This window comes from Chelonia mydas, chromosome 5 (assembly GCF_015237465.2).
Source record: "Chelonia mydas isolate rCheMyd1 chromosome 5, rCheMyd1.pri.v2, whole genome shotgun sequence".
NCBI lineage: Eukaryota > Metazoa > Chordata > Testudines > Cheloniidae > Chelonia > Chelonia mydas.
The window spans coordinates 62,469,765-62,496,715 of NC_051245.2; the positions used below are offsets into that span (position 1 = coordinate 62,469,765).

The following is a 26,951-nucleotide window of genomic DNA, read 5'->3' on the forward strand; positions in this document are numbered from 1 at the left end:
TCTGCATTGTGTATTACCTGTCTTGATATATTAAAAAATATATGGTGATCTCAAACCGATTAGAACTCTTAGTTGTAAAGGGCCTGATCCAAAGAACGCTGAAGTCTTTCCCTTGACTTTAATGGAGTTTGGATCAGACCCAAAATGCATCTATATTTTCATTTTCTGTCCTGAAGACTGACAGCTGTTGCATCTTTTCTTGCATTTCTCAAAAACTCTTCCCCTGTGAGTTAGATCTATTAAGAAACCTACATAAAGAAGATATTTACTATTTTTGAACATAGAAAAATCAGAAACATGGCTATATATGCTAATAAAATCAAAATAAATTATGTATTCAGTGATGGATAATTTCAAGAGCCTTGGAGGTTTAGTTTGGTGCCTGGTTAAGCCCTCAAACATTTGGAGAGCCAAATATAATCCAAATTTGCACAAATTGGGTTTGAAATCTCATGCTAGCATGCATGAGATTCTTACTGCTTCCCATTTCACAGTGGAAAAGAACTATTGTAAAAATAATCTGTCTTGTGGTATTTAGTTATTTCCACTGTTGGATGTGTCTGAAATGAAGAAACACAAAGTGAGGACTAATGGAAAAGTAGCCAGGTGGATAATCAGCACCTAGCATGATAGTAAAGATGCAGGGCAGAACCTCAGCTGATGTAAATCAATGTAGCTCCATTGACTTCAATGGAACTATGCTGATTTACAACAGCTGAGGATCTGGCCTGCAAAGTGCAGTTGCCTGTAAAAGGGCCTGAGTAGTTTCATAGCACTTTTGTTGGATTATTGAGGGAAAGCGGCAAAAGCAAAGTCTTTGCCTAACCCTGGCTGCAGAATACAAATAAAAGTGTTTTAATTTTGTTAGCAAATGCCCTGCTTGACTGTGCTTTACTGCCAAATTGTTGGAGTCACCACTTAGCAGCTGACCCTAAGTGCATTAATGAAGAAACAAAGTATCAAGTGGTCTTATATACATAGCAGGTAGATCTAATTTGAAGCATGGGTGCTATGCTCGCTAGTAGGATCTGTGTTATTTGCTGAGCCTGTTCCTTGAGCATGAATAGAAATACAGCAACAGCAGAAGGTAGGGTTACTTTCATGGTACAATCATGGTTTCAGTGACTTTTTAATTTCTATGTTGGGTGAAATCTGTATGCTCTAAGTATGGGCACACAATAATGCTTCTCTTGCAGTAAATGGCATGAGTGACAGTCTTAGGTAGGTTTCAGAGTAACAGCCGTGTTAGTCTGTATTCGTAAAAAGAAAAGGAGTACTTGTGGCACCTTAGAGACTAACCAGTTTATTTGAGCATGAGCTTTCGTGAGCTACAGCTCACTTCATCGGATGCATAGTCTTAGGTAGCATTTCCACAGTCCCAGATGAATATTGCCAGTGGCAGGGCTTTACCTAAATGACTAATGAGAGGGAGCTGCCTTTGGACATGATAAGTAGTTGATAGGCTAGCAGCAGCTATACAAAATGATTTTTTTATTGTGTTATGTATTTAATTGGATGTTCTTTCTCACTCCCCGAAACAAAACACCTAAGCCACCCCTATTTCCCATAATATATGTTTTGCCTAGTTCACGCCTTTCCCTTCCCACAACACAATACAGAGTGCACAGAACACATCTCTCAGCAGTAGCAGGCTGTAATTTGTAACTAGCAGTTTCCTAATTAAGATGATGTTCTAGCTGATGCTCCTTTGTTGGCTGAACTGTACATATTTAAATTTGTGAATGTATTTATCTGAGCAAATGATACAATATTTCTTTCCTATATTTCTAGAACATTTACCAATACAGCATTAGTGGTATTTTAACTAATGACTATGAGGAATTGTTCTAACTGATGTTGATTAAACTTTTACCAGTTGCTTTATCACATTGAAAATTACCTTCCTAGGTTTTTGCCAAATACCTGCACGATTTGTATCTGATTATTTCCTGCTAGCAAAGGAGCCAATATGGAACAAAGTAACCACATTAACTTGATCAATATGTCACGAGGGAACAACTGAACTTTGCAGGAACCCCAAAGCAGCTCCCAAATGATAAGAAAGATGCATAATTTTTAACTCAATTCATTGTGTGATAGTTGTAGTTTAATAAAATAAAAATTCATGCCTGTTGTTTGAAATACACACAGATGTTCTTATTAATTATATCTGTATAAGTCATTCTGTTTGAAGGAGATAATCAGTCTGTCCCTGCTATGTGTGCAGAACACTTTCATTTTGCCAAGGGCAAACAACACAGAACTTTAAAAATATATATATAAAATAATATATCAAGGTACTGGATGGCCCAGGGGAGATAACTGGTTCAATTCTTTGCCAATACATATCAATAGAGCAATTTTAAACAATTTGATGCCTAATCAGTGGCCTAACCATGTAAGGGGGTCATGATCACACTGCACTCCCTATATTATTAAATGAGAAGAGGGTTTCAGCTAGATGGGAGGAGGGTCCTGGTATGGAAAACATTGAGAACCATTGGTGTAAGTGAAATGAGCTGGCCATTTCACTCTAGTTCCTCTTTAAATAGGTGTTCATATCTTAGAACAATCATCAGTGTCTACAGAAAAGGTACGCTCCATGCCAGAAATCAGAAACTGATAAACTATTAAGAAGTACTAAACATATTGTGACCCAAACTCTGTAACATCCCTGCTAGAGTCACTGAATTTAGTATAAAGAAAAGGAGGACTTGTGGCACCTTAGACACTAACCAATTTATTTGAGCATGAGCTTTCGTGAGCTACAGCTCAGTTCATCGGATGCATACTGTGGAAATCGCAGAAGACATTATATACACAGACACCATGAAACAATACCTCCTCCCACCCCACTCTCCTGCTGGTAATAGCTTATCTAAAGTGATCATCAAGTTGGGCCATTTCCAGCACAAATCCAGGATTTCTCACCCTCCGCCCTCCCACAAACAAACTCACTCTCTTGCTGGTAATAGCCCATCCAAAGTGACCACTGTCTTCACAATGCGTATGATAATCAAGGTGGGCCATTTCCTGCAGAAATCCAGGTTCTCTCACCCCCTCACCCCCCTCCAAAAACCACACACACAAACTCACTCTCCTGCTTGTAATAGCCTATTCAAAGTGACCACTCTCCTTACAACCTGCATGAAAATCAAAGTGGGCCATTTCCAGCACTAATCCAGGTTCTCTCACCCCCCCCCCCCCCCCACACACACACACAAACTCTCCTGCTGGCAATAGCTCATCCAAACTGACCACTCTCCCCACACTGTGCATGACAATCAAGGTGGGCCACTTCCAGCATAAATCCAAGTTTAACCAGAACGTCGGGGGGGGGGGGAAGGAAAAAACAAGGGAAAATAGGCTACCTTGCATAATGACTTAGCCACTCCCAGTCTCTATTTAAGCCTAAATTAATAGTATCCAATTTGCAAATGAATTCCAATTCAGCAGTTTCTCGCTGGACTCTGGATTTGAAGTTTTTTTGTTGTAAGATAGCGACCTTCATGTCTCTGATTGCGTGACCAGAGAGATTGAAGTGTTCTCCGACTGGTTTATGAATGTTATAATTCTTGACATCTGATTTGTGTCCATTTATTCTTTTACGTAGAGACTGTCCAGTTTGACCAATGTACATGGCAGAGGGGCATTGCTGGCACATGATGGCATATATCACATTGGTGGATGTGCAGGTGAACGAGCCTCTGATAGCGTGGCTGATGTTATTAGGCCCTGTGATGGTGTCCCCTGAATAGATATGTGGGCACAGTTGGCAACGGGCTTTGTTGCAAGGATAGGTTCCTGGGTTAGTGGTTCTGTTGTGTGGTATGTGGTTGTTGGTGAGTATTCGCTTCAGGTTGGGGGGTTGTCTGTAGGCAACGACTGGCCTGTCTCCCAAGATTTGTGAGAGTGTTGGGTCATCCTTCAGGATAGGTTGTAGATCCTTAATAATGCGTTGGAGGGGTTTTAGTTGGGGGCTGAAGGTGACAGCTAGTGGCGTTCTGTTATTTTCTTTGTTAGGCCTGTCCTGTAGTAGGTGACTTCTGGGAACTCTTCTGGCTCTATCAATCTGTTTCTTCACTTCCGCAGGTGGGTATTGTAGTTGTAAGAATGCTTGATAGAGATCTTGTAGGTGTTTGTCTCTGTCTGAGGGATTGGAGCAAATGCGGTTGTATCGCAGAGCTTGGCTGTAGACGATGAATCGTGTGGTGTGGTCAGGGTGAAAGCTGGAGGCATGTAGGTAGGAATAGCGGTCAGTAGGTTTCCGGTATAGGGTGGTGTTTATGTGACCATTGTTTATTAGCACTGTAGTGTCCAGGAAGTGGATCTCTTGTGTGGACTGGACCAAGCTGAGGTTGATGGTGGGATGGAAATTGTTGAAATCATGGTGGAATTCCTCAAGGGCTTCTTTTCCATGGGTCCAGATGATGAAGATGTCATCAATATAGCGCAAGTAGAGTAGGGGCGTTAGGGGACGAGAGCTGAGGAAGCGTTGTTCTAAATCAGCCATAAAAATGTTGGCATACTGTGGGGCCATGCGGGTACCCATAGCAGTGCCGCTGATCTGAAGGTATACATTGTCCCCAAATGTAAAATAGTTATGGGTAAGGACAAAGTTGTTGACACCATTGTTTCATGGTGTCTGTGTATATAATGTCTTCTGCGATTTCCACAGTATGCATCCGATGAAGTGAGCTGTAGCTCACGAAAGCTCATGCTCAAATAAATTGGTTAGTCTCTAAGGTGCCACAAGTCCTCCTTTTCTTTTTGCGAATACAGACTAACACGGCTGTTACTCTGAAACCTGAATTTAGTATGCTGTCAAAGATGAATAAAGCTCTTGGCTTTACTTAGTCCAGATGCAAAACTTGGCTATGATTGCATGAGTTTGGGGTTGCAAAACATCAAAATCCTGAAGTCTCAGCAGATGTGATTGCAAGGATGCAGCTTATACATTCAAAAGCACTAGGGGACAAGTCTATTAAGCGCAAAGTGTGAAGAGAGCTCTGACAAATAGTCATCTCACTACTTGCCTCATCACCACATCATTATCTCCATCATAGTCCAGGACAAACTATTCCCTCTCTCTCCAAAAAGCCAGGAAACCCACAGGACCTGATGTCATCTTTCCAGAATTTCTTTAATATCTCAGAGGTAAAGGAGGGAACTGTCTGGTAGCTCTATCTGCATGGCTGTTCTCTAATACACATTCCTCAGGGCTTGTCCCAAGGATTTGGTGCAAGGCTGTGGTATAGCCATTGCCAAGTCCTGGAGGCCAACCAGTAATCCCCCATCATAGTGGCCCATATCACTCCTCTGCACATTGTACAAACCCATGGAGAGAATGTTACTGGCAAGGATTGTGCTACTTGTGGAAGCAATGTTATCAAATGAACAAATGGGTTTTCAACTAAGCAGCAGCAGCTGCACCAACCAAATATTTGCCTTAATACCACACATTGAGACAGGATGCCACCAAAAACTCAAGACAGGGGCAGCTTTCCTAGACTTATCTGCCACCTATGATACCATATGGAGGAATGGCCTTCTCCTGAAAGATAGTGAAATTATCCCATGCAATGCAGCAGTGGAATCCTTTCAACAAATTCTGACAATTGTTGGTTTTGCATTTTCCTTGGTGATCTGATGAGCGGGCCAAAACACTTCCAGCAATGGTATACAACAGGCTCAATTGTAGCACCAATCTTCTGTTATATTTATACCAGCGATCTTCCTCAAACATCATCATGGATATTTGTCTATGCTGATGACATTGCTCTGACCACACAGGCATGGGATTAATCTGTCTTAAAACAAACCCTAATCAGGGACCGTTAAACCACAGAAGAATATTTCTTATAGTGGTAGCTAAAACCGAACCCCACTAAGACTGTTTTATTAGCACTCTACTAAATCATTCTTTCCTTCCACAGGCAACAGTCACACAGCAGCTTTTGTAACAACTGAAGTAGTTACCATGTAATAGAGAAAAAATCAAGTGAGGTACTTCTGTTTTGATCCCTTTGATAAATGGGTATGCATGTTGTGATTTGTTAATAGTGTAATGAGCTAGTCACTGTGTATGGGTACCACTTCCCATTAGGAGAGAATAAAAACTGCTCAGCTTCATTTCATAAATCCTGTACCATTACTAACTAGTGGAGATTCCTCTTTACTTCAAATGATAGAGATCTGTGGTTTTAAAGCAGGAGAATCTGGGTTCTATTGTTTCTGTAACCATCAAGTTCCAAGTGGACCTATTATGCCTCATTGTGTAAACTGTAGGTTCCTAAGTAGCCACAGAATTGATACAATGGTTTTAAATTTAAATTACTTTGTGTGTTTTTGAGGCAACTGGTTTGCAGGTATGGTCTGCTTCATGAGCCATGTAAACACACCTTTCCAGAAAGGGTTGGTATAAATTTAGAAGCCATCTTTTAAAAAATTTCCCCAATACGTTATAACAGCAGAACAGGATATGTATGTTACACTGATCCACCTACTCTTCAAGAGTCAAGTAATGGACTGTTCCATTGCACAGCTTATTGTTAGTGGAACTTTGGATCAAGAATAAGCAATCAGACTTGCTCTTTGCCTACAGCTGAGTCTAGCGCTTTCTGGAGGAGCCTGGGCCCTTCTGAACTGCTTCAGTGCATCTGTATTTAAAATGTTAACACCAATTCTCTAGTTTAGCATTCCCAGTAGAAACTATTCATATTTGATTTCTGCTAAATTGCAAATTCGACTAGAATACTGATGATCACCTGGATATTCACCAAGTTCTCACTGTTTCCCAAAATTAGTGATTTACAGTCTTATCAGAATAATAACTTTTCTTGTACAAAGCAATATTTAAATTCTGGCAGATTCTATATGAACCAATTCCCAGATTATAATGAATGTAGTCAAACCACTTGTATTTACAGCACAAATTAAAAACCTTTATTTTTCCTATAAGAACTACTTGAAATTTCTTTCACACTCAATTGAATTAACAATTGAGCAATTTCCTTTGGTAACAGGCTTAATTAATCAAAGAAAGTATGTCTGCCAGTGTCTCAACCTGAATAGGTTTCTGAGCGTTTAGTCTATTCTGTAGGGAGTATTGGAGACTAATGAAATTTGTTTTGGTTTTCATCAGTGTGGTTCAAAATATGAGGAATGTTTCATAGAATAAGGCTATTTAACGCATTTTCTTTTTCAGGTCACCACATTTGTTTTTAATCACAAGTGGAAGGGAATTGCATATTTCATTTAGGGCAAAGTTCTTTCCAAGAAGTCTGCATCCTATGCTGTCTAGCAGTGAAAAGAATGCAGCTTAAATATTTGTTGATTTGAAAAAAAGTCATCTTGCATAAAGGTTAAGCTAACCTCATTTGCATCCCCCATCTCTTCTTGAAATCATTTTAGTTCTATATATTTTAATGTATGCTTAGGCATTTAGATTGTGGTAATTGCTGCAGTATGTCCATGTGTGATGACCTGGGAAATATCTGTATTTGTGTGTTTGGTTATGGCAGGTTACTTCGTATGGCGTCAGATCAGATGAAGTTGTTAAAGTAGGAAAGGTAAAATAATGACTCAGATAAGAGCTCCTTGAGGAAACAATGGCTGGGCATTCAATGGGAAGAAACTACCTGTCTCACTCGGTCCAGGCTAAAACTGTTTACTCTTCCTAAGGCTAAGGAATCAAAGGGTATTTAAAGCTTCAGAGATCCTGGAAAATGGAGGGAGTTTGGGTGAGCTAGGAGGGGCTGCTCAATTTGTGTCAGTGAAAAGCTGACAAGCTGACAATGCACACACTGGGAGGGAGGGAAGGTAGAAAGTTCAGCAGGAACAGTCTGTTTCTCCCTGCCAAAGATGCTGCTTCTATGTCATTGCAAAGTTATATTATGACAGGCTCTCAAAGGGAAACCCTTACATGTGCCAAAACTGAGTTGGGCATGTGTCATTAACACAGCTGGGAATCTGGGGGCTGCAGCCCAGAAATCCAGTCTGAGCGTGGTTGTACCATGCAGTTCTGCTCCAAGTGAGATGCAGAAAGCCAGTGCTGTCAGCTAAGGGGTACACTTGAGAGTTTCTGTCATGGTCCCTCCCTTTGGGGTCTGGAGGGAGACCACTCTGCCTCACTACAGCTGCTACCAATAGTCTGTGCTCTGGCCCCTTGGCCGGGCAGAGCAAACAAATGTGGTCTGTGGCTCTCAGCCCCCTGGGTGGAGCAGTAACCACAGTTTGTGGTCTGGCCCTTTGGCGAACAGAGAAATCAAAGCAGTCTATAGCCCACCGTCTCCTGGCTGGGGCAGACAACAGTTAAATAGTCTGTGGGCTCTGGGCAGGGCAGAGCAACAAACTGTCTTTGGCCCTTAGCCTACTGGCAGTTTTGTATTTTATGAAGAAAATTTTGCAAATCTTTTCTTTGGACCATATTGTGATTTTCTTACTTACGAGATCCCGCAGGGTTTTTCAGTAACACAGTATAATTATTGAGTTCTATTGGTATATGTTAACTCACTTTTTTTTTCTAAATATTAAAATTAATTTTGTAAACAATGGAATGTATATACTTTCCACTTAGAATTATACATTTAAATAGATACATAAAATTCTATTTAATTATGTATATGTTCTCATGTGTATAAATAATATGGAGACTATTTTCAAAAAGTTAGGAACCCAACTGTGCATGCAAAATATGAGCACAACTTCATGCCTAAATTGTATATGTAATCACACTAGCTGCACACACAAATCAGATATCTTCAAACACAAATAACCAACTGGACACATAGCTGACAGTTTGGATATACAAATATTCAACTGGTCGGTGGAAGCACAGGAATTGTGTACAAATTAAGCAAAATGCGCATATGTGTACATACAACTGTACACCTGGTGTTTGTGAAATTAGGCCTTTCACATTTAAGTATTCCTATATTCAGTCACCCACCCCAATTCCCCCCAAAATTAAGAAACAACATACGTAACTCACATTTGTTATCTATAAAAGAAAGATGTAATTGAATGTGCTAATAATAAAATCTGAATATAAATCTATAGCTAGTTGTATTATTCAATTAAAAGTATAACCTATAATTTCTCCTTGAGGCACAGGGAAAATATCTCAAACTCTCTTAAATCTGAGTCTTTTTAAAACTCAAAACATTTGCGTATACCATGTTGTCATTATATTGACATGAAATGTTGTCATATTGAAATGACTTTTTTGTTCAAAATTCTAGAAAGTGATGCTCTAGAATAAAATTAGGAGGAATATACATATCCTTCTGTGTTCAGGTGGGTAAAGTAGATTGTTAAAATGTATTTTATTGGAAGAAATACTTTAATTTTCTATCCTGAAAACTATTGCATATTTTTGTTGGGTTAATAATTGAGTTGCATCACTTTTTTTTTTTAATTTTCAGTTTCCTTTTTGTTTGGTTCTGCTTTCCCCCATGCCCAAAGTGGGAACCATTAGTTCAGGGTAAGGAAATACTGCTTTGAAAGCTAGTTCTACAGAACTTTTCCAGTGTCACTGTTGGGAACAGATTTAGTTTACTGCTCTTTAGAATAATACCTTGTCTGACACGTCAAGATATGGACACTCATTGCTAAATAATGTGGCTGAGGACCATAATTCAACTGATGATGCCAGAAACTGAACTCCAGAGAAGTAGGAGTCATTGTGTCATTCTATGTTCTATAATCCCTGACTGATTATAAATACAATACTCCAATACTGGTTCTCAAATACAATACTCCACATGTTGCTTTACCTGATAACAGCTAAATACACTAGGACAGCTCTGTTTTATAATTACAGTAATGATTATGAAGCTCTGCATTCCTGTAATAACAATACCTCTAAAGAAAGTACAAAGTTTCCTCTTCATTATTGAAAAAGTGTTAGGTTTGATCCATTGAAATTACATGCCTGCATACAAAATAAGGTGGTCTTAATCTGTAAGGGATTTAGACACGTTATTGTGGAACGTTGCCTTTCTGACTGTATTAACTCTTTCCAGATTTCACTAAATGATTTCAACACACCAAAGAACCAGCAACAAACTGATTTTAGTAGCAGCGAACTTCAAAGCAGATAAGAGATGATAAAAATAAATATTACTTACACCCAACAACAATTAACCCTTTGACCCAGTGGTAATGTAAGTACTAATGCAGGGCTAGATCATATCATAGAAAGAAAATATCTGAGCTCTTCTAGTGTTTACCTGTAATTTCCTAAAGTATTTTCTCACATTAGGGACTCAGTTCCATAAATAAGTTCCACTTGGGTAATGTATTTGTTGTGCTCCAGGGAGATGATCTGCATGGTTTGTTATTTTTGTTGTGTTGTTCTGGCCATGCTCCACTGAATTTAGAGTTGTAACAGGAACTTACATCTTAGCATATTCGGTAAGGCAGGTCAGATGGCCACAAAGGCAGCGGCACTAATTCATCTCAGTGGCCCAATCTTGGCAAGTTTGTACATGCTCTTGCATTGTGTTACTCTTTAGACATGGCACACAGATTGACCCTGGTCATAATGCTAGTTGGCAGAGTGGAAATAGGATGGTTTGGTTCATGTCATGAAAGACAAATGTGATCAGTCCTACCGCTGCTTGTTTGGGAGTAGGTGAAATGCTGTTTTCAGTAATGTGTGTGTTTAATAGAATACTCTAAACTTTGCCAACAGTCAGTGACCATCTTTGTCTGGATAATTCCAGACTTCAGTTTGCAACATATACAGGTCAGCCAGGAAAATTTCTTTTTGTATTTTAAAACCGTAAAAGTGATATCTACAATAGAATCAGCATTCATCTCAACATGGATTGAAAATATCTCTGAACAGTAAAAGCCTTGGCAGAGTGTTGCTGACATCACTTACAGCCCCTGTGACACTAATCCAGCTAGAGGTGAATTACATTATTAGTTTTGTTATTTTAATCTGCAGATTACTTTGGGTTCGGAGAGAATAGCACACTGTTTCCTTGGAGCCTTTTTCAATACCTTTCATTACATAAGCACATCTACTGTTCAACACCTTTAACAGATTCTGGCTGATTCTTCCAGCAGGAAGCCAGGAAACCCGTTTTCTGTAGCTTTTTGATATACTCTAGTTCTTATTGTGTTTGGGCTTGATCCTGCCATTCATTCTCAGGACAAAAACTCCCAATTTGCTTAGTAAGCACTGGCCCTAAATAAACCTCTCTAAAATCAAACAAGAAAAGGTAAAAGGGGATGGGATCAAATCAGAGAGCGGTGGAGATTTGGGAAGAGAAGGTAAAGTGTGAGATGAGTGAAAGAAAGTGATGAAATGAAAGAGAAGAGGAGGAACAAGGGCATGGGAGAAGCATGGATAAATGACAAAGAGAAACAGAACTCTAGTGTGTGAGAGAAAAGCAGACCCTTTAAAATATGTTTTTAAAACTCATACCCCATCCCCCTATACAAAACCCATTTCCCAGAGGCATTTTCAAGCTTTAAGGGTTTTTCTGGGGTGTGTGTGGAGGGTGTTTTTTATTTTTAAACATAAGAGTTTGAGGACTGGCCATCATGCCATGTGGTGTTGGCCCTGTCCTCTCCTTTCCTACAACATTAGGGGGTTAGAAGCAGTATGCAGAAGGGCCTGGTTCATGGTTACCCTGCAACTTATTTGTGCTGGACACGCAGCCATGTGTCATTGCTGTATGGCTAGTTTTTGTGCACTTCCTATCATCAGCCTCCAGTTTCTGGTTTCACTCAAAACAGTCTATCTAGACTAAAAGGTCATCTGCTGCTATTAGGAACATGCATAAGTAATAGAATCTGTTTCCATAGCAATGAAAATCTACCCTGTAAGCACTCTGAAAAGCTCTTTTCCTGTTTTCTCTATATATTTAATAGCTAAATGAAAGACAGGTCAGAAGGTTTATTATTTTTTTTAGAGCTGCATTAAATTTAGTAGTAGAAAAGGGTATTTAAAAAAGAAACAAACCAAAAATCATAGAGGGGACAAAGGTTCATAAATCAGTGTAAATTACCTGATTTTTACTGAGATTATGGAGGAAGTTCTCTTAAATCTACATCACACAGCTTAAACCATGAGAACGTCTGGCCCACAAAAGGCATCCTGTGCTGACTGACAGTATAAATGGACCTGCTGGTGCTGAGAGGCCTTGAACAATGTTTTGTGGCATCTTTATAAATACATTAGCTATGGGAATTGGAAAGAATAATGGTCTTTTGATGAAAGGTCTTGGTTCAATTCCCAGCCCTGCACAACTTCCTTTGTGAATTTGGGCAAATCACTTGCCCTCTGTGCCTCCATTCCCCCTCTGTAAAATGGGGATAATAACAATTCCCTATCTCACTAGAGTGTTGACATTCATTAATTAATTTATTTTTACAGGTGCTCAGATATTACAGTACTTGGAATAATATAAGTGAGTGTATAACTTCCTTGGTGTTCATTACAGATTTTATCATATGGACTTACAGAAAAATCATCTTCTAGTCAGAGATGTGTCTGAGCTGCAGAGATCAAATTTGAATCCAAAGTTTTGCATCCAGGTTTTTGGGTTGGCTGTTCTCTGCTATTATATGCTGTTAATGTGACTAGGAAAAAAAATTATGAAAACAGATATCGAAGTATAACAGGGAGAGTTAACTATCACTAAAGAAATTTAGTTCTGTCATCATTACAGTAGCTTTTGGTTTTAATTAGCATTCCAGCAGATCCACTGGCATGCGTTTTTGTTTGTTTGTTTTTGTTCTTTTAATTCAATTACTTCTGCCATTTTATCTGTACCATTTACTTTTTAACTGGGAAATAAAAATACATATTGTCTCCTAAGGAGAGGATGCTTTCTTCTTTGCCAAGGAGACAATCTATTCTAATTTCATCTTCTTTAAAATATTTATAATAATAATAAGCACACACAAGGAAAACAATCCTCTGAAACTGTATTCAGTTTTATGAACACAGCACCATTTTCTACTGTGTTTGATAGTGTTTGAAAAATTGAAACCTTTATATTCAATGTAACCTAGAGCCACACTGATAATCCACCCATCTCTGACCTGTTTCATTTATGCTCTGCTGATGGGCTCATTTGCTTGTCCAACTTTAATGTTGCAGTAGTATTTCTATTTTTATTGTTTGTTTTTTGTTGCCTTCTGAGGAATTTGAAGAAGTAGGTTCTCAAATACAATACTTCTTAAAAGCTTGAAAACATAAATTGTCCATAAGTCCTGTTTCTAGAACAGAATGTCTTATTGTCCTTCTTCAGAAGATAAGGGGTAAGTGTCAGGGCACTGATGATGACACAACTCAAATAACATTCAGCTTCTGTATTTGGCAATTAGCCATTGATCAAATGGCAGCCTAATAGAGAGAAAAAATGTGAACAGTTCCTGTGAAAGTCACAGGCTAAGCAATCAGATGAGTTTGTAAATTGATGCTTCAAAACAAGAAGAGAAGAAATGCTATGTCTCATTTTTCAAAGTAGGCCTCCTGTTTAGGTGCAGTTGTGCCCTCACAGTCGTGTCCTTCTGACTTATTCATGCTTTTTCCTGATCATTCATTGTGTGTGCCAGTACTTGGGAATTCAAAATCACACCTACGAAACTGGAGGTCCAATTTGAAAGTCAGCCCCGCAAATACATCCGCACACACCTAAACAACCTGATGTAGAACTAAAACATTGGAAAACGTTTCCCTCCATTATCTAAAAATGATTGATCTCTTTATAGCTAGCACTTGATATATTTTTTTTCCCCTAGAACTCAGTACTCTCCTCCTCCTTGTTTCCTATCTATATTGTCGATCCCCTTTCCTAGATTCTACCACAGGGCTTTGTATATAGACATTCCATGCTGACTCAAGTTTCAGCTGACTGGAAATTACTGCATCTGTGATCCTAAGAGTGACAACAGGGCTAGATATAACCTAATATCTGATTGGAACCTTCTGGTAGATTCATGCGCTTTCTAAACCTATTATCTTTCCACTTCAGGTGAGGGGCAAAGAAAAAAATATTTTTTACCTATATTTTAGTAGTCTGATCCCCACGGTGTCTGTACAGCAGTTAGCACGAACACTCATACAAGTAGGTATGGTCTTCAAATTTGGAAGGATGAAAATACCTCCATATTCACCTCCACATAATACTTATAAACGGGAGTTGTAGCAGTCTGTTCATATCTTTTTGTGACTCTGGTCCATTGTGAATCTGGCCCAAAATTATAGTATCAATCTGTGATAACAGTCAGAGACAGCCCTCATTCAGACCCCCATTCCTAAAACACCGAGAGGAAATTGAATGTGGGTTTACGTTTGTCAAACTCTCTTTTTACATCCCACACCTGAACTTCAAAAGGTTCATTCTTCCTCCAGGAGAGCATAACTTTTTGTGATTTTTTTGATAGTGTCAGGAATGGAAAATATCACAAAAATCAGAACCAAGTGGACACTTATTCAGCACCTGATCTTACATAATTAGAGAAATGTATTGCCAGAGTGAATGAATCTAAAGCAGCTTGCAAATTATTTATTACCATTTAAAAAAATCAAATAATGTCTAGCTCGGACACCTTTCAGGGACTCGTAAATACAGATAATACAAATAAAAGTTAGATAATTGTGCCTGAATTCTTTTTGGCTTGCTGGGAAATATAAGTCAGTGCTTTGTTCTGATTTTTGAAATCCAGAATACAGTTCCTCTTCAAAGTATTATATACAGCTGTCTCCTTTCATTTAAGATGCACTCACATGCAAACATACTTCCAAAAGCTTTATGCTTTAAGTAAAAGTTGTAAATGTTGATGTTCATCAGTATGTAACCAATGTAACGCTTGTCTTCCTTTATGTCCAATGCACTTGTTTCAGATGAACTATCTACAACTTAGGTATTCATAGATGAAGCGTGGCAGGAATATTGACAAGGCTATTATCTCGGAGGTGTAACAACTAAACTGTGATTTCAAAGGATTTCCTGGCAGGTAGATGCAGGTGCTTTGAAAGGCAAAAGCTGACATTTTAAATGCATTTCTGTCATCCAAGCATTACAGTTTACTTAGACTTTCCCCTGTTAAAGTGAGGTAACCAACAAGCAGCCTATCTCTAATGAGTGTCATTCCTCAGGAACTTTCCATGGTCACAGTGGGACCAATTTCCTTCCCACCCTGTGGAATTATGTATGTAAATCCCACTAGAGACTAGACAAGGAAATATCTTCAGCAATATACCTAAAGCCAGTAGGTAGGCTTTGTGTGCTTGATTTTTTTTTTTATTTTGAGATGCTGTTGGAATTCAAGGTCAGGCTTGATAAACAGAATCACTCATGAATAGCCAAGGAATATATTAGCACTTGGCTGCTCCTTTTGTTGGTTCTTCTTTTTCTTTACTCTCCTTTCCCTCAAACCCCTTTTCTGAAGCTTTTTGATATACTCTAGTTCTTATTGTGTTTGGGCTTGATCCTGCCATTCATTCTCAGGACAAAAACTCCCAATTTGCTTAGTAAGCACTGGCCCTAAATAAGCCTCTCTAAAATCAGACAAGAGAAGGTAAAAGGGGATGGGATCAAATCAGAGAGCTGTGGAGATTTGGGAAGAGAAGGTAAAGTGTGAGATGAATGAAAGAAAGTGATGAAATGAAAGAGAAGAGGAGGAACAAGGGCATGGGAGAAGCATGGATAAATGACAAAGAGAAACAGAACTCTAGTGTGTGAGAGAAAAGCAGACCCTTTAAAATATGTTTTTAAAACTCATACCCCATCCCCCTATACAAAACCCATTTCCCAGAGGCATTTTCAAGCTTTAAGGGTTTTTCTGGGGGGTGTGTGGAGGGTGTTTTTTATTTTTAAACATAAGCGTTTGAGGACTGGCCATCATGCCATGTGGTGTTGGCCCTGTCCTCTCCTTTCCTACAACATTAGGGGGTTAGAAGCAGTATGCAGAAGGGCCTGGTTCATGGTTACCCTGCAACTTATTTGTGCTGGACACGCAGCCATGTGTCATTGCTCTATGGCTAGTTTTTGTGCACTTCCTATCATCAGCCTCCAGTTTGGTTTCTGTGTCACTCAAAACAGTCTATCTAGACTAAAAGGTCATCTGCTGCTATTAGGAACATGCATAAGTAATAGAATCTGTTTCCATAGCAATGAAAATCTACGCTGTAAGCGCTCTGAAAAGATATTTTCCTGTTTTCTCTATATATTTAATAGCTAAATGAAAGACAGGTCAGAGTGTGTGATTTTTTTTTTATTTTATTTTTATTTTTTTTAGAGCTGCATTAAATTTAGTAGTAGAAAAGGGTATTTAAAAAAGAAACAAACCAAAAATCAATCTCTTCAATTAATTAGAAAACCCTGTCAATTTACTTTTGTATTTTGGCTTAGCCTATGGTGACCTGATGTCCCAATTTTTATAGGGACAGTCCCAATATTCAAGGGTTTTTTTTACAGAGGCACCTCTTACCCCCTCCACCTCCGTCCCAATTTTTCACATGTGCTATCTGGTCTAACTTAGCCCCAGATTAAATAAACAAACTATGATGATGCTTATTTTATATGGTTTTCAACAGTACACATCACACATCAAATCAGCCAATACCAGATCTTCCTAAATACAAAGCTTCTTAAATTAGTGATTTTTAAAATATGTTTGCAAGATAACTTCATAAAGGTATCTAGAAGAAGCCTGCTACACACTTTCTCTTCAGTTTCATAAACTGATGGTTGAGGCATGCATTTGAAGCATTTCTGCCAATCTGTGTTTATTCTCTCTCTTGTAATAACAGATTGGATAACAGTCAGTGGTATTACATGCTGAGACCATTTTTTTTTTTTATATACCTGCAACTAAAATGATGGAAAATATCTGGGACACAGACTGTTGCCAATAAACACTGATGCTGAAAGGTACGTTAATGAAGGAAATGTAATACAGTCCAAGAATAAGCCTGGTGTATTAACACCTCTTCAATCATTTTAAATGTTTTCCTTTTTATTTTCATTACATTTCATTTCTTTATTTTTGCTTAAGTATATTTTAGATAAGTGAGTGCAGTTTGGAGAATTGTGGTCTGACTCATTGCACTACTGAATTTAAGAGTCACACATCAGTTTGCAAAGCATTTATGTTCTGGAGCTTACAATAATAAGATGCACTAGAACCCACGATGTAATTGCTTCATAAAATGGTTAAGCACAGACTTTCCAGTTCCTTCACAACTGTTTGCAGACCCAGAATTCCTGACTCCAGGACCAGATTAAGGCATAGCCTATATTTTCTATGCATAAGACCTTGGCTCCTGGAGTCATGTGATTACAGCAGAATTTCAGCTTTAAAAACAAACAAAATAACCCCTACATTTTTAGGTTGTGAAGACAAGCTAGAAAATGTGATCCAAGTATAACTGATGCAGTGACACTTGCCTGAGTATGGACAAATTCTGAAACTAGAGTTCTCAGGGAGCTGAACTGCCTTATTCATCTCAGTTGGGAGTTACCACCAAGATCCAATGCTCTGGAGCTCTGCCAATAGCATGCCACTATAAGATTGTGGAAAAGAAGAGTGCACTGGACCTGGCACACCCAACTGTCGAAGCTGCTGGGATAAATACAGTGATGGCACCCTTATTGTCAGCACTTTTACTCCTGAGGACGCTGGAATTTACTGCTACTGCCATTTCAATTGGTATAGTAGCTTACTCTAGTGCAGTGGTTCTCAAAGCCGGTCCGCTGCTTGTTCAGGGAAAGCCCCTGGCTCGCCAGACCGGTTTGTTTATCTGCCGCATCCGCAGGTTCGGCCGATCGGGGCTCCCACTGGCCGTGGTTCTCTGCTCCAGGCCAACGGGGGCTGCGGGAAGCGGCGTGGGCCAAAGGACATGCTGGCCGCCCTTCCCGCAGCCCCCATTGGCCTGGAGCAGTGAACCGCGGCCAGTGGGAGCCCCAATCGGCCAAACCTGCTGACGCGGCAGGTAAACAAACCGGTCTGGCGAGCCAGGGGCTTTCCCTGAACAAGCGGCGGACCGGCTTTGAGAACCACTGCTCTATATGAGAATCTTAGATCATAAGCTGTTTGGGACATGGACTGTCTTTGCCTTCTGTGTTTGTACAGCACTTAGGACAATAGGGTCCTGCTCCACGACTTGTGCTCCCAGGCATTACTGCAACCAAATAATAAATAAATAGAGTGAGCCTGACCTTTTGAATTTTGTTTGGCTTCCGTCAGTTTGCATCTGATTTAGGGCTACACAAGTACGAAGATAGGTCTGATCTATGTCTTTGGGGGGGGGGGGGGGTCCAGAGGAAGGGAAGAGTCATAAAATGTAGCCTAGGAAAATGTATGTGACTGCTGCTCCCATTAGCGCCATTTTTTTTTAAATGTAGGGTCTATTTCTTTTTTTTTTTTTTTTAATATATTAAGGCACTTAAGGTGGTTTCTCCATGCATAGAAAAAAGAAATTAGAGATTCCACTTTTTTTTAATTAACTTGGTAGTTCATGTACAAAATAATATTCTAATGAATTAAACAATGAAACTTTTTTTTTTTTTGGTGCAGGTGGTGGGGTGGTATTGTGCTTTGCTTGTATTTCTGGAGCGCTTTAGTGTGTGTGTGTGTGTGTGTGCGTGTCTCCCTCTGCTCAGGTGTTTGATTCTTTTGATATGGGCATCCATTGCTTTCAGCAAGAGACTGTATTTAGGCTTTTGTGGTTTTTTGTTTTGTTTTTGTTTTACATTTTTGTCCCTTTCACACTTGCTAGACTGTTGTTTGAAACAATTGTATTCTTGCAATTCATTCCATTTCAGAATCAGATCATCACAATGTAGACAAAAAGCTTTGTGCAAACTGTTTAATATATTTGTCCATTTACTTGTTCACTGCTATCCCTCACCCTTTGCTATTTATGGAGTAATTTGCTACTCATACTATTCGTATCTTTTTTTTTTTTTTAATTTGTCGCTGCATCTGCAGTTGTATTTTCCAATTTGGAGAGGGTACACAGCTGTATTACCAGAAGAGCTCTGAGTCAGTGTGATGTTAATTGTCTAACGTACCTTAGAACATGCTTTGTTGCATTGTTGAAATATGTCAATGGCTGTTTTTTAAAGCGCAGTTAAATTATTTGAAATATGTCTCATGAAATGTAAAAAAAGATTTGTGTCTGAGAGTCAAGCTGCTAACCGTCCTCTAATGATTGTTCTCCTGTTGAATTTTATGAGAAATTAAGTCACTGGAAATGAGGAATTATATCAGAACAGGATAAGAAAATAACATGCTTCTTTTAAGCAGGTATTTTGCCATGGAGGCTCTTGAAATTGGTATATGACAGCAAAGGCAAATTAATTTATGTAATTGTTTAAGTGTCTCATTTGAAAGTAACTAAATAATAGCTTTTAGGTCTGGTAGGTATTTTTGTATGGATATGCATGGGTCTCTTTCTGCTCTGATTCTAAAACAGACTCTTCAGCATCTTATAATTTAAATCATTCTCTGGCATGTTAGCATGACGAGGTGTGTTTAAGCACTCTGGATCTGTTGCTGACTCTGTGAGACTCCATTGTACCTCAGTTTCCTCCTCGGTCAGATAGGGATAGTACTTGCATGCCAATATAACAGGTGTAATGTGATGTTGGCATACATAATGCATGTTTGTAAACACTCTGGGCTCCTTTGCTTGAAGGCAATATATTGAAGTTCAAAATATACATTTATAACTCTGTTTTGATGGTTGCATATGATGATGCAGGGTGCCATTCTATCTGAAATAATGTTTTCAGACTGTAAATAGGAGGGGAATTGGCTTTGGATGACCACAGTGAAAAGCCAAAGACAGGTGCTGCGTTACTGGCAAAGGCAACCACAGCTGTATGGCAGAAATGGAATGGGGAGCTCTGACTGCCACAGCTAAAGTGGGAGGGAATGTATAGGGGAGCACTGTTTACCTAACACAGGGAGAGGAGGGGACTGCACTCTCCCTTCCTCCTCCTCTTTACTCTCCACCTCTTCAGGGATTATTATTAGTGCAGGTGTGTAACAGAACTGGTCTGGTTACCCCTTCCCGGGGCTCACCATATTTCTGTGTGGGGATTCAGCCAATGAATCCTGGGTGTTTTTAAGACCCTCTTTGCTCCCTCCCCCTCATATGTGAAAAGAGTCCATTATTGCTATATAGAAACACACACACCCTCGAGGGATGTGGCCACATGGCCAGCTGCCTAGCCCTTGGGCTCAGAGCTGGCACCTCAGAATTCTCCTGTAGCTTATGCACAACCTCTCCCAGAACGCCACCCAAACATGTGAGCCTTCTGGTTTCTTTCTTCAAGGGGTCACTGATACTTTGTGCAGAATCGCATCACATTATTGCTCTTTACTTAATTTCATGAGAGAAACACAGCTTTATACAAAATTTAAAAAACCCCTGCATGTACTTCCCTACCTCAGTTTCCTTACCACTCCAGAGCATTGTTTGGGCCGGAGTCAGAGTCCTGTTGGCCCATCTAGAGTCTTCTGCTGCAGTGCATGGCTTCTGTTATGACCTTGCTTCCTCTGACCTTGGCACTTCCTGTTACCAGATTTGCCCGTTACTTTGGGGTATGCTCATTTATTAGGGTTACCCTTGGGGGTGTGTGTGTCTGTAATTCTATCAATGTACTGTTTGTCACGTGTGTTTTCATATGGAGCTCTACTCCTCCCTTCTGCAAGTCTCCTCTCAATGGAGCTATCCTGCAGGACCTAGGCTGCAGGTTCCTCCAGCCCCAGAACCAGATGAACGAACACACACGCGTGCACACGCACACTAACAGAGCAAGTCTGAGTGGACCAGGTCAATCAGCACTCTCAAGCTGACCCCCTCATATGTCCCTAGACTCAGTGGACTGGGTCAAGCAGCACTTTCAGGCTGCCACCCTTACTGCCAAAGATACCGCACCAGAATAGAGTAAGCCTGAGCAGGCTGGATGGAACAACACTTCCAGTCTACCACCCTTATGTACCTCTGGACTCAGCGGACTGGGTCGAGCAGCACTTTTAAGCTGCCGCCATCATATGTCACAGGTTTAGCACGTCCCTATCCCCATTTTCATGTCACAGTTGTACTGGTAGTAACCCACTTGATGAGCAAACCCCACAGTATTTTTGGGTGCTACAGGGATCTTTAGATTAGGTAAAAGAAGCATTGTTGCAGAGTGAACGGGGAAGCTAAAAACACAGAAGAGTAAAGTTCAGAGAGGGAGAGAAGCAACCAGCTTAACCATAAAAGTTATTTATTGAATGATAATAATTACACAAGGAGAACCTAAACCAATATAACTGTTACATTCTTAAAGGTTAATACCTGAGGTAGAAAAGAAAACCGAGAAAGGGAGGGAGGGATCTCACCCATGCCATGAGGCTTGAACTGGTCGGGGTTCCCAGGTGATGTGGTAGCTCAGGGTTCTGAGTGCTGGAGACAGGCAGAGCCCCCAGCATGATCAGTCAGGAGAAGATGGAGTCCCAGAGGAAGTGATGCATGGTTTAGATCCAAGCATCAGAACACTTACTTGAACAAAGGTAGGGGTTTTTCTAGGGAAAGAACAATGGTTCAAGGGAGAACACTAGATTTGTTTATGGGTTAACTGATGACTCAAGGGTTTTCTTTAGACTAGACAATAGGAGCTGATCACGCTTTGCTATGGGTGGTGTTTTCTTCCAGGGAGCTCACAATGGAATTAGGCTGTTTCAGTATTTTGGATATCAATCAAGAATTCATTACTAGAATTGGTCTGATAACTGCTTGCCTGGGTGTGTGCAGGCATAGGTTCATTAACGCCTGGAGCAGAGATCCCCCATGATGCAGTGCTTCCTTGCTTTTCTGGTCCCAGAGTTCAGTGCGGTTCTCCATTCTGTATGGTAATGGCGATGTCTCCCTGTGCCATCTTTCATGCAGATGAGGCTGGGGGAGTTCCCTCTGTTCTCCATTCTGTATGCTAATGGAGATGTCTTAACCTTGTCAGGAGAGATCTGGGTGTGTTTCCCAATGCCCTTCACTGCTCTCTGCAAGTCTTTATCTGATCGGTTTTGGTTCAAGCAGAGACTGGTTGTTGGGGGTGTCTTTCATGAGTCAGACAGGGTAGATACTGTGCCCTGGTTCCCCAAGAACACAGAACTGACTGGTATAAGTTCATCCTCTTCCCAAACTTTCAGTATGTCTTGAGTCAAGTTCCCCTCTATGGCTCTTTTCAGAGTAGCAGCCGTGTTAGTTTGTATTTGCAAAAAGAAAAGGAGTACTTGTGGCACCTTAGAGACTAACAAATTTATTTAAGCATAAGCTTTCGTGAGCTACAGCTCACTTCATTGGATGCATTCAGTGGCTCTGTTAGTCTGTTTGTATATCCGTCTAGCAACACCTTGGCTTCTTTGTTCTGTGTTTGGTAACTTTCCACTCTCCCATTGTTCCTGCACAGCAGAGGGAAGATTGAGAACTGGTTTCTCCTAGGATGCAGTTACTCCTTTGTTCTCCCCCAGTAAAACCTATTGATATGCTGATAGTCCTTTAACAATTGGCTTTTGTCCCCAGTCTGGCAGAGACTTAGCACAACCCTGCCATCTGATGGTGGATACACATTCAGAGGAGCATTCATGGTACAATGCTTTTCATAGTAACAATTTCATCATAATCTTCATAATTTCAACCAGAATTCAAAAATTGTACAGACAGTTTCTCAAATCATCACAATGGGACTCAGCTTTTATGGGAGCTGAATTACACTGATACTCACTTTCAGCAAAAAAAAATAAGAATGCTGATTCACCTCCATGAATTCATACCGTAAGGTGTATCTCAGCTCTTTGACTTGGCTTTCATCTCCCCAGACCTGCACACAAATAAACAAATGGAAGGAAGAAAGATTTATTGTTGGTTTTATTTGAAATCCCTGGAGGTGTTCAGATATTATGGTGCTAGGACCATATAAGTACTTAAGTGAAATTCTTCTGTTTGTCTTTCTCTGGACCACTGTGTGGAGATCCTCTCTTAGGAGTTAATGGATTTATCACATGTCCCAGTTAATATTCCCCCTTTGTGGTCCCTCGAGGGTGCCCTCTTTAGGTTCCCAGCTCCTCAGCCATTACCACTCTTGATAAAGGCCCACATCTCTCTCCCTCCTGACCAGAGTTTTTCCACTTCCCTGGCTACACTGTGATATTCCTAGCAAGCCAGACTGCCTAAAGAGGCCAGCATTAAAACTTTACTTTCTCTCCAGAGGCTGTGAACAGTATAATGGTCTATAATTTTCCACCCAGCCCTTTATAAGGAAGCGCATTTATTCATAAGGTGACAGCATTACAGAAAAAAGCATTAAAAACAAAAAAAGAATCTACACATATGTTAAAAAGCTTACCTGAGGTCACACTAACTTCAACCTCGGACTCTGGTAGGTGTCTGTCCTTCAAAACCCACAAATGGGTTTTCTCTGTGGTTACAAGTTCATAACCGTCTCAGATTCAGAACCAGAACAACCATAAGTAATTCAGTCTTTCCTTCATGCAGCTTCAGACTTTGATCTTGGCCTCAGGTAACAAGTGATCAGACAATGATGGCCCATGCCTCAGGGCATACCTTCTGAAAGCTGGGTTTTGGCATAACAAGAGGTAGAGAATTTGCATTCACCTCACCCTAGACGTTCCCCAGGAAAACCACTTAACACTTTCTGTTCCAAAAGTCTATTTTTATCTGGCACGTTTTTCACATTGTCCACAATAATACATAAACCGTTCATTTAATACAATGCACCCAAAAGATACTTCATTCAATAAGGTCTCCCAAGGATATTGCAGGAAATTGCCATATCTGTCACATCCCACCTGATCAATTCCCTGCAAATGCAGAGAGGAACATATCTTCCACCTTCAGTTTAATTGTTCCTACCAGTGTAAGTGCCAAAAGCCATTTTTTTATGTTTTGATTTATTCATATGGCATGCACATGAAGGAAAAGGGTCCCACAGTTTTGTTCCTTTTTTCCTTTTTTTTCAGACCATCTTCAAAATTTAGCTGATTTCAAATTTCAGCTGAAAATAACTGTTCTTTCTTGCTTATACCATTCTCTTTTTCTCCTCTTCTACTATTTAACTCTGAAGCATTTGGCTACAGAAGATGCACAAAAAATCCTTTACAGACTATATTGTATTTTTGTGGTCACCATGTGGGGAAGAGGAAAGAAAATATTGCTCTCTACCTCCTTTATTCTTAACTCTTGCAGATGGGCCACATTTTTCCCTTTATGGTAAGACAATACTCCTGTGCTTTGGGAATAAACAAGATTACAAAGGTCCTCTCTTGTGTTGTCCAAAAGTTTCCTAATTAAACCTGAAACCATGAGACATTAATCCAGTTTGTTTCATTACAAACCTGAATCTCAGACCAGGTTCACTGAATTTTGTGAATTTTCTGCAAATCTGGGCCAACTTTTGATCAAAGCTGGACAGTGATTTTTTTTCACACCCCAAAAAAGATGATTCTTGGGCCTTTTCATCTGAGAGTCACTTGAAATTATTGTGTGTAGCTGAAGTGGGAGGAGAAGAAGATAAGAGTGGGGAGTAGTCAAAATGTGCACAAACTCACATGAAGTGAAACTGCAAAAATGCTTTGTATTGTGAGTATATCTTTGACATAGTGCAGAGAATAAGAGCTGCTCAGTGAGTATCCTGGTCAGAGGTGATGCATGAGACGGCATGCGGGGTTACATACTCTTTCTCTCCCCCCCTCACCCGATTTGCTGCTTCACTTGTACTGAGCATGCTCACACAAACTGTGCGTGCTCAGTAACACTGCTGAAGTCAGTTGCCCTCACTTTGCCCTCCCCCCACTATAAGCAGGCATGGGTCATCTCTGATCATGGACCCTGTGGAACTAAGAAATTCTTCTTGAGCTCATATGGTACAAGTATCAGCTTTTAGAGCTAGCATTTGTGATTTCTATGATCCTTACAGGCACTGTGACGCTTTTAGTGACCATGTGTGATGATCTGAAGGGATGGAACTAGAAACTGTCAGGGGACTGGAGCATAAAAGGTTGTGTGCAGTGGTTGGAGCCAGAGCCAATGGTCAGAGTAAATGTCAGGAATTGGAGCCCAGGATCAGAACTGGAGTCAGAGGCTAGAAACAGAAACCAAGGGTCAGAACTGGGTTTCCTGAACTTGGGCCAGGGCAGGAGTTGGGCTGTGAAAAAAAGCAGGAACAAGACTGGGAACAAGTAGGTGCAGAAGCTATTGCATCCAGGAGTGAATACTTTGAGCAGCCCATCTGCTGACTCTTCCAATCAAACAGAGGGAGTGATCCATCAGACAGTCCAGCTGATGCGGCCCAGCTATGCTCCCTAGGCTGTCAGGACCCTGCAGCTGTGCCTCCTTGGATCTCCTATTCCTGACAGAACCCAAGTCTGCAGGGAGTGGAACTGCCAACACCTCCATGCTGCTACTGCGTAATCACAGTAGGCCTGCAGACATTACCATGCTGACCGTGTGGAGATGAACACCACAGGATGTACCACCTCAGAAGGCTGGACTGACAGTTTCCCGCATCCAGATGCTCAGTTAAAGCTCAGCAGGAGTTCCAGGAAATGTATGTGCAACAAGGTGGATTCCCCAGCCAGCTGTAGTGATGGACCTGTATACTGGCTCGCTCTCAGACTCCTGACTCCGGCTTGGACCCTTGGCTTCTGCCCTTGAACTCCAACACCAATCCTCACCCCTGGCTTCTGTACTTGGACTTTGACCTTTGTTTTGGTGTTGAGACTCTGGCTTTTGACCTCTGGTTTTGGTCCTTGGACTCTGGCTATGACCCCAGCTTTGACTCTTGAATGCTGGCTCTGTTCCTGCCCTTTGGAATTTATACTAGGACCCTGAACCCAGTCCCAAACTCAGGTTACCGCTTTTAGACTCCAACCCAAGTTTTGACTCCTGATCTTGACACTTCAGTTCTGACACCTGACTGCCCAAGCCGCAGGTGACATGATAAGTGTAGTTTCTAGAGGTCCACGGAGCTCTCACAGAGAGAACACCTGATAAACCAAAACCATTGACTATAGTAGTACTAAATCAATAATGAATTTTCAGTTCACTGGCAATTTCAAGAAATAGTATTTTTTTAAAGGATCATGAAAATGTTAAGGATTTTTGGAAAGTTGAAAAGAAAATTTGTTTTGTGTTGAATGGAACATTTCATTAAATCCAAAATTAAACCTTTGATTTCAATTTTGGCCATCTTTAAAGGGTTTTTGTGGGGGTCGGGGATCAATTTCAAACCAAAGTCATTTTGAACAAAAAAAAAATCAAAAATATTTTCAAAATGAAACGTTGAAACAAAACATTTTGTTGGGGAATTGTTTGTTTGGATGCAGACAATTCAGAAAGTAGACTATTTTACCAAAGCTATATTTCTCCACCCTCCCCCGAAATAAAGTTCTGACTGAAAAATTGTATCCAGCTCTAGACTGGGGCATATCTCTAGTGCAAAATTAATTGGGCTTTCTAAATGGTGGAGCTCACTCTTTCTCTTCTCTTTAAAAAGTAACTTTTGACTACCTTCTCCTTTTGCTGCTGCACTACTGAAAATCATAAGAATTATACCCTCTCTCTTACTGTACCAAAGATCTGAAAAAAATCAATCAATTTCTGCTTTCTTTGCCAATTGTCCTTGGGTGCAGACATCACAACAACTGCTTGATTGCTGTCTGGACTGCAGAGGAACCAATAAATACAATCCTGTTACATTTTTGTGGACCAAAGTGCCAACACATTGTCCCTGATTTCTTCATTTATTAGCTAATGAGGAACAGTGATGTCATGATCCTATTGGCTTCTTGAATTTTTTTAATCCATACTCTTATTACAGACACAAATACAGGGACAAAAATGTAGCATTTACCCCCTTGTCTGAGGAAGGGATAATGCAGAACTGCTGTTCCCCATAGGGAGCTGAAGTAGA

At 40.3% G+C, this 26,951-nt stretch overlaps 1 long non-coding RNA gene across 1 annotated transcript; it reads left to right on the forward strand.

Moving 5' to 3' along the window:
- The first annotated feature begins 993 nt into the window (after positions 1 to 993).
- Positions 994 to 26,190, forward strand: LOC122466053. The gene is made up of 3 exons (XR_006291269.1): positions 994 to 1,087; positions 5,937 to 6,006; positions 24,957 to 26,190. It is a non-coding gene; the product is annotated as an uncharacterized LOC122466053 (long non-coding RNA).
- Positions 26,191 to 26,951: the final 761 nt, after the last annotated feature.